The following is a 13,186-nucleotide window of genomic DNA, read 5'->3' on the forward strand; positions in this document are numbered from 1 at the left end:
TTATTTTTTCCATTATCTGGAAGACTTTCAATTGTTAGTACTTTTTCTAAAAATGGTGTAGGTTGGTGCAGTCATGTGGATCTGGAGTTTTCTTTGTGGCAAGGTTTTAAAATACTTTTATCAGTTTATCTGGTAAGACTACTCAAATTTTTTCTCTCCGGATTTGGTAATTTGGTTTTGTTTTCAGAATTTGTCCATTTAATCTAAATTTTCTAATGTATTGACCAAAGTACTTTGTAATACACTTTTAGTGATGTTTAAAATATTTTATAGCCAAGTTCCCTTTTGCATTCCTTAATATTGGCTGCCTGGGCCTTCTTTTTGTCTTGATCAGATTCTTCACAAGATCATAAATCTTAATACTTTTCAAAGTATCAACTTTTTAAGTTATTGATTTTTTAATATATTCATTTATTTTATTCTTATTTTATTATGACCTTTTCATATATTTTGATTTGTAATGCTTTTTTTCTTTTTATACTGACATTTAATGCATTATCTTTTAGGTTTTCTTCATTGAATTTTTAAAAAATATATTCATTTAAAGCTATAACATAAACAATGTAAAAATGGCTATACTTGCATCCTACATGATTTGGTATGTAGTATTTTGTTTTTTGTTTTGTTTTGTTTTTTTCTAGGGCCGCACACGCGGCATATGGAGGTTCCCAGGCTAGGGATCTAATCGGAGCTGTAGCTGCTGCCTACACCAGAGCCACAGCAACGCGGGATCCGAGCTGCGTCTGTGACCTATACCACAGCTTATGGCAAGCGCCGGATCCTTAACCCACTGAGCAAGGCCAGGGATCGAACCCCCAACCTCATGGTTCCTAGTCGGATTCGTTAACCACTGAGCCACGATGGGAAGTCCGGTATGTAGTATTTTAATTGTGTTTAAAATTCCATAGTAATTCCTTCTCTTGCTCATGTATTTAGAGGTGCTGCTTAAAATTTTCAAACATGGTGTTTTCTAGTTATTTATTTTTTATTATTGATATCTAGATTATTGTGTTACGGTCACAGAACATATCTTACAGGCTTTTACCATCAAAATTATTATGAAATATTTCAATACTACCTAAAAGTTGAAAGAATTGTTTAATGAATTCTCATAGACATAATTCTTACATTCTATATTAATGTTTCGCTTTTTCACTTACCAGTGTCTGTATCCATCTCTCTGTCCACCTATTTTTTTTGTGTGTGCATTTAAAGACTGTTGCAAACATCAGTACACTTTACCTCCAAGCATAATAGCATGACTGTTAACTAGAGTTCTGTACTCATGTTTTTAATGTAAAAACTGTATACAGTGAAACCTTGTGTACCATTCAGTGAGTTTTGATAAAACAATCTGTAAACCAAACTGGTGTCAAGATAGGACATTTACCATTACTTCAGAAAATTTTCTCCCCATCCTTCCCACTCAATACCTGTCCTTCTTCCTAATTTTTTTTTTATCATCAAATAGTTTTGCCTGTTCTGGAATTTTGTATAAATGGAATCACATTATACATCCTTTTACTTTTTTCTTTCTTTTTTTTTTTTTTTTTGTCTTTTTGCCTTTTCTAGGGGCGCTCCATGGCACATGGAGGTTCCCAGGCTAGGGGTTTAATCGGAGCTGTAGCTGCCAGCCTACGCCAGAGCCACAGCAATGCAGGATCCGAGCCACATCTGCAACCTGCACCACAGCTCACGGGCAACTCCGCTTCTTGAACCCCCTGAGCAAAGCCAGGGATCGAACCCTAAACCTCATGGTTCCTAGTCAGATTCGTTAGCTACTGAGCCACCACTGGAACTCCTATACGTCCTTTTTATAGGTTTTTGGTGTGGTGACCTTTTTACATGTAACGGAGTTTAGCCTCTCTTACTTCTGGTGTCTGCCCCCCTGTGGCTGAAGTCGGTATGGGGGCTTGCTGTAGTCTTCCTGATGGGAGGGGCTGATGCCTGCCCCCTGGTAGGTGGAGCCCATTCTGATCCCTCTGGTGGGTGGGGCTTAGTCTCTGGATGGGATTAGAGGCAGCTGTGTGCCTGAGGGCTCTTTAGCCAGCCTGTTTACTGAGGAGGGGGCTGTGATCCCTCCTAGATTGTTTTTTGCTCTGGGGCTTCTCAGTACTGACTGACTGGGGTGGGGCCAGATTTTCCCAAAATGGCCCGCTCCAGAGAAAGGCAGCTGCTGAAAGTCCCCGAGAGCCTTGCCTTCCCTCACGACAAGCCACATTCACCCCTGTTTCCCCAGGATGTCCTCCAAGAACTGCAGTCAGGTTTGACCCAGATTCCTATGGAGACCTCGCTCTGCCCTGGGACCCAGTGCACGTGAAAGTCCGTGTGCACGTTTTAAGAATGGGGTCTCCGTTTCCCCCAGTCCTGTGGAGCTCCTGGGCACAAGCCCCACTGGCCTTCAATGCCAGATGCTCCGGGGCGCTTTCTCCCAGTGCTGGATCCCCACATGTGAGAATTTGATGTGTGGCTCAGAACTCTCACTCCTGTAGGTGAGTCTCTGTGAACCAGTTAGTTTCCAGTCTGTGGAGCTTCCCATCTAGGAGGTATGGGGTTGTTTATATCACGAAATCGCCCCTCCTACCTCTTGATGTGGCCTCCTCTTTTTCTTCTGGAGTAGGGTATCTTTTTTAAGGTTTCCAGACCATTTGGGTGGAGATTGCTCAGGCTTTAGTTGTAAATTTTGTTGTTTTTAGGAGAGAAGTTGAGCTCCAGTCCTATTCCGCCATCTTAATCCTCTCTTAGGTCCTTTTTATTTTATTTATTTATTTATTTATTATTTTTATTTATTTATTTTGTCTTTTTGCTATTTCTTTGGGCCGCTCCCGTGGCATATGGAGGATCCCAGGCTAGGGGTTGAATCGGAGCCGCAGCCACTGGCCTACACCAGAGCCACAGCAACTCGGGATCCAAGCTGCGTCTGCAACCTACATCACAGCTCACGGCAACACCGAATCGCTAACCCACTGAGCAAGGCCAGGGACCGAACCCGCAACCTCATGGTTCCTAGTCGGATTCGTTAACCACTGCACCACAACAGGAACTCCCTCTTACGTCCTTTTTAAAATAAGGCTTCTTTCACTCACCATGATGCTTTTGAGTTTTATATATGTTATATTTATTAGTAATTTGTTCCTTTTTATTGTTGAGTGCTTTTCCAACTTATGAATACATTATAGTTTCTTTGTTCACTCTATTTTTTTTTTCTTTTTCAGCTACCCCGTGGCATGTGGAGTTTCCTGGCCAGGGATCACATTTGAGCCACAGTAGTGACCAAAGCCAGCTGCGGCAATGTAGGATCCTTAATACCCACTGTGCTGGGTGGGGGATTGAACCTGGGTCCCAGTGCTCCCAAGACACTGCAGATACTGTTGCACCACAGCAGGAACTCCTGTTTATTGTTCTATTGATGAACACCTGGGCCATTTGCAATTTGGACTGTTAGGAATAAAACTGCAGTGAATATTCTTGTACAACAATGTACAAAAACTTGTAGACAGTTTTTATTCTTGTCTAAATACCCAAGAATGCTAGGTCAGAAGGAAGACGTATCTTTAACTTTTAAGAAAGTGAAAGACCTTTTCCAAAATGGCATACCATGTTTGTTTATTAAATTTGGTGAATTACTTGTGTTGTTTCAATCTTTTAGATGTTTACTGATTAGTTGCTGGGAAGGGTACATTAAAATTTCCATGATGACATTCATGTTGCTAATTTCTCCTTATAATTTTTTTAATTTTTGTTTTTTATATTTTGAAGCTTTAATAGTCTCCTGGGCACACTGACCTTTAAAAATTCATATACAGTGATCTTTATCTTTAGTTATCTTTTTGCTGCTTTTGCCATAGAGGTTATTGTATTCTGATGTATTGTGGTCATTGCACAGAGGGAGAGCCCATCAATATTTGGTTTGGTGCTAAGAGAGTATGAAAACCTTATTATTCACAAAACGAGGCTTTATGAGGAGAGCAGAGCAGGCTGCCAAGTGAGTCTGAAAACGTCTTGAGAGAACAGGAAAAGAAATTGGCTTTGATCTAATTTTATGGATGTGGATAAAGGGAAGCATGCATGCAGACTGGGTCTTACTTGGCTTACATTTCCCCTTAGCTCCATTAGGGGGAGCAATACAAACAGTTGCTTTATTTAGAGATCCTGCGGAATCTTTGCCAATCTGTTTCCCAAATCACTGAACAATTAACTAAAGATCTTTTCTCCTGTATTGTGCACTTCCAGTGATCAGTAGTAAGCTTGAATAATGATATTGTCTTAGAATAGAGTGTTGGCAGGGAAAGTGGTGAGGGTAGTTGGTTCCTAGATTTGTTTTAAAAGTGGAGACAGCAAGACTCACTGAGAGAACATGTGGAATGTGAGGGAAAAGAGTCAAGGATAGTCCAGGATGTTTGGTTGAGCAGCTAGAAGAATGGAGCCTCCATCTGCTAAGTAGAGGGAGACTGATAGAAGCAGGTTTACTTGTCATCAACACATGTGTGTGTATAAAGACACCAATTTTTAGCATCCAGCTTGCTGATCTTTAACAAATGAATATGGTTTGATTCTCTGTTAAAGAAGTGTTTAACTTTTCAAAAAAAAAAACCCCAAATGAATATGGTTTTGTAACACCTCAATCAAGATATAGAACATTTCCATTTTTCCAGAAAGTTTACTCATGCCCTGTGCAGTCAGTCTTTTCTGATTTCTAGCCTCAGGTAACCACTGATCTGTTTTCTGTCATTATAATTTTGATTCACTTTGAATTTCATATATTCCAAAGTGACTGGGTCACTTTGCTATAGAACAGAAGTTGACAGAACATTGTAAATCAACTGTAATAGAAAAAATAAAAATCTTACAAGAGTATTCAGCAAAAAAATTTTTAAAAAGTACTTTAGAGATGTGTCGATTAATAAAAATGTCATTTTTCTGAATTATTTTACTTTTGCAGTATCTGTCAACTTTTTAAAACGACTTTAACTACTGTATTGAGATATACTTGACATAAAACAAACACATACTTGGAGTGTAAAAAAAATTCCATGTAAATGGAGTCATCTGGTATGTAGTCTTATATTAGCATAGTAATTTTGAGATTCATCTACATTTTTGCTTGTATCAGTAGTTCTTTTTATTCTTCAGTGGTATTTGTATGGAGAAGTTGTAACTTATTTATGCATTCCCTAGTTAGTTATAAATATTTGCATACAAATCTTTGTATGAGCATATGTTTTCTGTTCTCTTGTATAAGAACTGAAGAATAGGATTCCTGGGTATTTGCAATTATATGTTTAACTTTATAAGAAACTTCCATACTGTTCCCAAGTTGGTACTATCATTTACAACCCACCAGCAATGTATGAAAGTTCCAGTTACTTCACATCCTCACCAAACTTGCTATTGTTAGTCTTTTTAAATTTGCTGTTCTGGAATTATAGTGGTATCTTATGGTTTAACAATATTAACAATATTAAGTCTTCTAACTCATGGACATGGTATATCTCAGCAATTATTTAGGTCTCCTTTAATTGTTTTCAGCAGTGTCATTTTCAGCGTACTGATGTTGCACTTAGCAAACTAAGTTTAATTATTTCTCCTTTTTTTGGCTATGCCCCCAGGATGCGAAAGTTCCCAGGCCAGGGATTGAACCCGTGTCACAGTAGCAACCAAGCTATAGCAGCAACCCAAGCTACAGAGGTGGCAACGCCAGATCCTTAATCCATTGAGCCACCAGAGAACTCTGAAAGTATTTAATATTTTATATATTATTATAAATTGGCATTCTGTTGGTATTTCCATAGTGTAGTGATGATCATGTGCGCTTATAAATGGCATTTAAAAATTTCAGTTTACAATTGTTGATTGCTAGTATATAGAAAAATTGTTGACTTTTAATATTGAACTGGTACCCTGCAATGTTTGCTGAACACACTTATTAATCCCTGTAGCTTTTTGGTAGGTTCCTTCCTATTTTCTATATAGATGATCATGTGTTATGCTTAACTGGTAAATGTTCTTCTTTTTCAATCTATATACTTTTTTTTTTTGTCTCTTTTTTTAGGGCCGCACCCGCAGCATATGGAGATTCCCAGGCTAGGGGTCTAATAAGAGCTACAGCTGCTGGCCTACGCCACAGCTTCAGCAACGCCAAATCTGAGCTGCATCTGCAGCGTACAACACAACTCACGGCAATGCCGGATCCTTAACCCACTAAGCGAGGCCAAGGATTGAACCCGCAGCCTCGTGGTTCCTAGTTGGATTCGTTTCCACTGTGCTACAATGGAAACTCCCTATATACTTTTTATTATTTTCTTTGTATTATTATACTCTAGGATCTCTGATACAATACTGAGTGGAAGTAGTGAGAGCAGAAATTTATGCCTTTTTTTCCCTTATTGTTGGAGGGAAAGCTCCAGTCTTTTAATTATTACATTAGCAGTATATTTTTTTTAGATGCCTTTATCAGGTGGTGTAAATTCACTTTTATTCCTAGTTTGTTGAGTCTTTTTCATGAATAATGATAAGTTATAATGAAGTAATTTTTCTTTATTGAGAAGAACATTTGTTCTTTTATATATTTATTTTTTTGATTTCTTAGTATGATGAATGACGCTGATTTTCAGAAGATGTTAAGCCACTATTGCATTCTTGGATAAACCCCATTTGGCCATAATGTATTATCCTTTTTTTTTTTTTTTTTGATATCCATTTCTTTTATTTAAAAACAATTTTAATTTAAAAAAATTTTATTAGAATGATTTACAGTGTTCTATCAATTTCTGCTCTACAGCAATGTGACCCAGTCATACATACATATATACATTCTTTTTCTCACATTATCCTCCATCATGTTCCGTCACAAGTGATTAGATTTATAGTTCTCTGTGCCATACAGTAGGATCCCATTGCTTATCCATTCCAAATGCAACCGTTTTCACCTACTAACCCCAAATTTCCAATCCATCCCACTCCCTCTCCCTCTCCCCCTGGCAAACACGAGTCTGTCCTACGTCTGTGATTTTTTCTAAAAATATGGCACGCTTCACAGATTTGCATGTCATCCTTGCACAGGGGCCATGCTAATTTTCTCTGTATCTTTCCAGTTTTAGTATATGTGCTGCCAAAGCGATCACTGTATTATCCTTTTTGTATATTACTAGAATTGAATTGCAAAAATGCTGTTAAGGATTTTTATGTTTATGCTCATAAGAAATATTGGACTGTGATTTTCTTTTTTTGTAATGTCTTTGGTTTTGCAGTCTAGATAATGGTAAAATGATTTGGGGAGTGTTTTATCCTATTTCTGTAAAAGTTGGTGTAGAGTTGGTATATTATCTTAAACTATTTTCTGGCCCAGAAGTTTTCTTCGTAGAAAATTTTTAAAAACTTATTTATTTAATTAATCTGTTTTAGTATTTATTTTCTTTAATAACTGTTAGCAATCTCAAATTATTAATTTCTTTTTGAATGGTATTTGGTAGGTATTTTTAAGGAATTTGTCTGTATCATTTAAGATGTTAAATTTATTGTATAAAGCTGTTCATTATTTTCGCTTACTCTTTTTTTTTTTTTTTTTAACAGCTGCATCTGTGGCATGTGGAATGTCCTAGGCTAGGGGTTAGATTAGAGCTGCAACTGCTGACCTACGCCACAGCCACACCAGATCCAAGCCATATATGTGACTTATGCTGCAACTTGCGGCAACACTGGATTCTTAACCCAGAGTGAGGTCAGAGATTGAACCTGTATCCTCATGTGTGTCAGATTCTTAACTCTTTGTGCCGTAGTGGGAACTCCCTTTATTATTCTTTTTAATGTTTGTAAAATCTGTAGTGATATATCCTCTTAGATCTAAGTTATTTGTGTCCTTTTTTTTTTTTTTTTGAACGGTCCACTAGAGATTAACAGGTTAATCAATTTATCAATCTTTTCAAATAACCAGCTTTTGTTTCCTGTTTTCTATCATATTAATTAATGCTTTATGTGTTATATTTATTTTCTTCTTTGAGTTATGTTTGCTCTTGTTTTACTGGATTTCTTAAGGTGGAAGAATAGATCATTGAATTGATATTGAGATTTTTTTTCTTTCTAAAAATCTAAGTATTTATTAGAAATTTCCTTCTAAGCCAGTAGTTCTCAAACTTGATGCATAAGAATCACGTGAAAGATTGTTAAAATAGATTGTTGTGCTCTAATACCTGATTTTCTTATTAATTATGTCAGGATTGGAGATTTGCATTTTTAAAAGGTTTCGGGTAATGCCAGTTGCTGCTTCAGGGAGCCACCACTGAGAATGACTGCTTTAAATATTGCTTTAGCTATACCCCACACATTTTTTTTTTTTTTTTTTTTTTTTTTTTTTTTTTTTTTGGTCTTTTTGCTATTTCTTTGGGCCGCTCCTGCGGCATATGGAGGTTCCCAGGCTAGGGGTCGAATCGGAGCTGTAGCCACCGGCCTACACCAGAGCCACAGCAACGCTGGATCCAAGCCGCGTCTGCAACCTACACCACAGCTCACGGCAACACCGGATCGTTAACCCACTGAGCAAGGGCAGGGACCGAACCCGCAACCTCATGGTTCCTAGTCGGATTCGTTAACCACTGCGCCACGACGGGAACTCCCTCACACATTTTGAAATGTTGTATTTTTTTATTCCATTTCCTTCAAAATGTTTTCTGGTTTTTTTTGGTGGTTTTTCCCTTTGGTTCCCTTTGTAGTATTTTGTTTGATTCATATAGATGAAGATTTTAAATATATTTTTCTTGCCATTATTTCTTGTTTAATTCTATTATTGGCAGACTCTATCTTTTATAATTAAATTTTTTCTTGAATCTCATTTTCTGATTCAGAATATTGTCTACCTTGGTGAATGTTATGTAAATTTGAAATGATGTGTATTCTTCTGTAGTTGGTTGGGGTGTTTTATAAATGCCAATTGTATTATGGCTAATGGAGTTATTCAGGTCTTCTATATTCATACTGATACTCTGTTTATTGTTTTGTTTTTTGTTTTTTGTTTTTTTTTAATGTTACTGAAAAATTAGTGTAGAAACCTCCAGTTATGATTGTGGATATATCTATTTTTGTTTTTCAGTTCTATTGGTTTTTGCTTCACTCATTTGGATGTTTTATTATTAGGAGTGTATACAGTTAGAATTGTTAGTTCCTCATGATAAATTGTCCTCTTTTATTCCAAGTTTCTTCTATGGTCATTCCCCTGTCTGAAGAGCTTCTTTTAGTATTTCCTTTGGAGTAGTTCTGCTGGCTATGAACCAGCATAATTTTTTTTCACACCTGAGAATCTCATTTCACATTCGTCCTTGAAGACTATTTTTGCCAGTTATAGGATTCTGACTTACAGTTATTTTTATAGTTATAGTTATTTTTCAGCACTTTAAAAAGTGTTGGGCCACTTCCTCTGTCCTGCATGGTTTCTTAGGACAAAATTACAGTCAGTTGAATTGTTGTTCCCTTATGGGTAACTGTTGTTTTCCTTTAGCTGTTTCTGAAATGTTTTCTGCATTTTTAAGTTTCAGCAGTTTCATGAGTTGTGGGTTCCTTTGAATTTATCTTGTTTGTGGTTTGCCGAGCTGCTTAAATCTGTAGGACCATTAATTTATTAAGTATAACTTTTTTGTTTTATTTTTGTAGAGATTGCTCAGATTTTACCTTTAACTAGTGTTCATGTATAGGGTTAGAAACTCAGAATTGTATACCTGCATTTCCATCTTTTTCCTTTGTGATAATGTCATATCTCATATGTTATGAACACTGTAATAAATTGTTATAATTAATTGTTTTGGACTGTTAATTATCATTTACTGGGAAGGAAAAATGAGAAATGACACCTTTAGTATTTGCCCACATATCAAACCATTTTCTATAATCCTTTTTCATCTATATGTAAATCCAGATTCTATCTGGTTTCAAGTAACATTTTCACTCAGCTTGAAGAACTTTTTTGGTCATTTTTTTTTTTTTTTTCATAGAGCCAGTCTCCAGTAATATGTTCTCTCTGCTTTTTTTTCCCCTTGGTCTTTAAAAGGTTTTATCACTTTCACATTCGGAAATATTTTGTGGGATATATAATTCTACTTTGATAGTTATTTTTTGGTATAGAATTCTGTGTTGACGGGTCTTTTCGCTTCTAGGCAGTTTAAAAGTATGACAAGTGTTCATTGTCTTCTGATGTGCATGCTTCCTGTGGAGAAGTCAACTGTCATTCCTATTTTTATTCTTCTGCTTGTTCATCTTTATCACTTCATGATATCCTTCGTGTGGCCTTCTCTATTTCTGCATTATTTTCTTCTATTTCATTGATCTTGGTTTTGTGAATTTATAGATTTCATTCAATTTGAGAAACTATTTTTTTCAAACATTGTTTCTGTCTGCCTTACCACTACCACATGCCAGACCTCTTAACATACTAGATTAGACAACTTGATACAGGTCCCTGACATAGGTCCCTTCTATTCTGTTCATTGTTTTTCAGGTTTTTCATTTGTGTGCTTCATTTTGGATAGTTTCTATTTCCATGTATGAAATTCATGTTTTTTCTTCTGTAGTATCTAATCTTATGTTAATTGTATCCAATGTATTTTTCTATTCATGTTTTTTCTTCTGTAGTATCTAATCTTATGTTAATTGTATTCAATGTATTTTTCTATTCCAGGAGTTCTGTTTGAGTCTATTTTAGCTTCCATTTCTCCCTTATCATATCCATGTTTTCTGTAACATTATTGAACATATTTGAAAATGTTTACAATAGCTTTTTAAAACAGTCTTCTCTTTAAATTCTATCTTTTTTGTTATTTCTATATCCTTTCCTATTGATTGATTTTTCATATTGTTATAGGTCATATTTTCTTTTCCCTCCATGCTCGTTAATTTTTAAATGCATTTTGAACATTGTATATTTTTACCTTGTTGTTTGCTGGATTTTGTTGTATCCCTTTAAAGAATGTTGAGCTTTGTACTAACATGGACTTAAGTTATCAGTGTCAGCATTTTGGGGGATTGCTTTTAAGGTTTGTTAGAGTGGATCCAGAGCAACTTTCAGTTTATGGCTAATTTAGTCCAGTACCACATTCCTTTTCAGGAATCTGCCTAATGCCTCCAATAGTTTGAGGTCTTTCTTCTGTGACTGCTTGGAGCACAAACTGTTCCCAGCCCCTGTGAGATCCAAGAGCTGTTCAGCCTACTAGTTTTTTGGTGAGAAGTTTCCTATTATGACATGCAGATCAATATGCAGCTAAAGACGTGAGGGAACATTTCTGCAGGTCTCTTGAGCTTTCTCTGTGCAGATAACTCATATCTGGTATCATTTCCTACAAATTCTAGCTTGTAGGGATTTGGTTTTTTCAAACTCTGATCTTTGTTTTCTCAGCATAGTGAGATCATCAGAATCTGTCGGCAATCTCCCTTCTTGCTCAGTGGCTGGGAATTGTCTCCCGGCATACAATTTTGACACTCATAGGGCTCACCTTGTTTCTCTTTTCTTTAGAATCACAGTCATGTGCTGCTTGTTATCCAGTATCTTTTTTCATTTTTTTTTCTTTTCTGGCTTTTAATGCTCTCTATCACAGCCTAATAAAGAACTCTTGGTATATATGAGTCATCATAGCCTAGTAAAGAACTTTTGGTATATATGAGTTATTTTTGCTTTTGACTTTTGGAGAATTATCCTGAGTTATTTCTTGTATTCATATATCTATTTTAATTACTATTTTTTCTCTTTAATGAATCAGTGACCCACTTTTTATAAATTGGGAATATGATATGGCACATTACAAAATTAAAAACAAAATTCATGCATATGCATATAATACGCAAATTATAAGAAAATACTTTTTCTGAGGTGGCAAATATTTTGTTACTTTAAATGTTTACTGAGACAAACTGAATCCTTCTAGCATGTGCTCATTTCCAAATGTAATAATAAGAGTAAAGTGAGAATGTGAATCATATTTAATTTTACACTTTTAGTTAATCACCTTTATCTGAGCAAAACAATTTTCTTAATTTTTTATCTGAAACTGTCATATCACCATTCCTTGTTTAAACTGCTAGCATTAAACCTGGAGAAATACTGCTGTGGTATTTAAGAGTAACTCACTTTGCTGTTGGACCTGTGCCGTAGCTGTTACACTTTTAATTTTTTAAAATATTTGAAGAGTGGTTGAGTGAGATATTTTATTTCATGTTGAACTTCCCATTGCTAGTAAGGTGCATATATATTTTTATTAACATTTTAATTTGAGAAAATTATAAATTTATGTACACTTATAAGAAATAATTGAGTTGAGAGTTCCCATTTTAAAAAAAAAATGATGCATTAAGCAATCTAGCAATCTTAGCCATAGCATCATTATCTAATAGAGCATACACTGTCTCAGGGAGTGCCTCATTATTTCATGTGCTAATAGCCCTTTGGAAGGTCTACTCATGCTATCCTTTTACAACTAAGGAAACTTAGAGTTAAAAAAAATCAATGCACAAAAAGTTTAAAAGTTGATGTAGACTAATTTCTCCCTCCCCATCCCACTAAGTACAACAACAAACCCTGTAAATAGTATTAAAGACAACCAAAGGAGAAACATGAAAGGTGACTGGTTAGGAACTCCAGGACTAGAGGATGGGTATCCTATTGGCTCCCAACCAACAAAAGAAGACTTAGCATTTAGGTCTTGTGGTGGGATCTCCCTTTTCAGTCCCAGACCTGTTGTGGAAGTGAAACCCTTCCTCTGTCTGCTTATTGTAAAGGTGTTTGGTGGATCTTTGGTGGTTGCCCCTAAGATCATTTAGGATTATCCATGTGAATCCTGTCCAATTTTGGGGAGGAACAAGCCTGCTTGTTCATTGCCAGGTTATGGGTTGAGAAATGCTGGGCCTGAGTAGCCTGCCAAATAATAGGCTCTCATAAATTATTTGTTAAATTTTTTGTCTAAGGTTATTTACAAGAACAGAAATGTATGTGAAAATAAAATTTTCCTTTTTCTTTTCCACATCAAAAATTAGATGTTTCCAGTATTTCATAGTTTAATTTAATCTACAGAAAGACCAGTCTTACTCAACTTCAATTCTACCACCCAATGTAATAATTAGCACATATTTAATAATTTTTTTTTTTTTGTCTTTTTGCTATTTCTTGGGCCGCTCCCTCGGCATATGGAGGTTCTCAGGCTAGGGGTCCAAT

At 35.9% G+C, this 13,186-nt stretch overlaps 1 protein-coding gene, 1 long non-coding RNA gene and 1 other non-coding gene across 11 annotated transcripts in view; 1 reads left to right on the plus strand and 2 right to left on the minus strand.

The window, feature by feature from the left end:
• ATRNL1 (attractin like 1) overlaps positions 1 to 13,186 on the plus strand; it is a 770,027-nt gene that overhangs the window by 87,446 nt on the left and 669,395 nt on the right. Inside the window, exon 1 of one of the 9 annotated variants that reach the window (XM_084994464.1) lies at positions 507 to 598. The exons of the other annotated variants lie outside the window; for them this stretch is intronic. The gene's annotated coding sequence lies outside the window, so the exon portion shown is untranslated. Of the gene's footprint in view, positions 1 to 506; positions 599 to 13,186 lie in introns of those variants that run through there. 9 annotated transcript variants of the gene reach the window in all.
• LOC146397080 (uncharacterized) overlaps positions 1 to 13,186 on the minus strand; it is a 412,496-nt gene that overhangs the window by 71,138 nt on the left and 328,172 nt on the right. The window lies entirely within an intron of this gene.
• LOC146397081 (U6 spliceosomal RNA) lies at positions 7,018 to 7,124 on the minus strand. The gene has a single exon (XR_014828589.1). It is a non-coding gene; the product is annotated as a U6 spliceosomal RNA (small nuclear RNA).

Source organism: Sus scrofa, chromosome 14 (genome assembly GCF_054392235.1).
Source record: "Sus scrofa isolate SSC_HxYL_T2T_F1_AM1 chromosome 14, Sscrofa_HxYL_maternal_Yorkshire_Landrace_v2.0, whole genome shotgun sequence".
NCBI classification, from domain to species: domain Eukaryota; kingdom Metazoa; phylum Chordata; class Mammalia; order Artiodactyla; family Suidae; genus Sus; species Sus scrofa.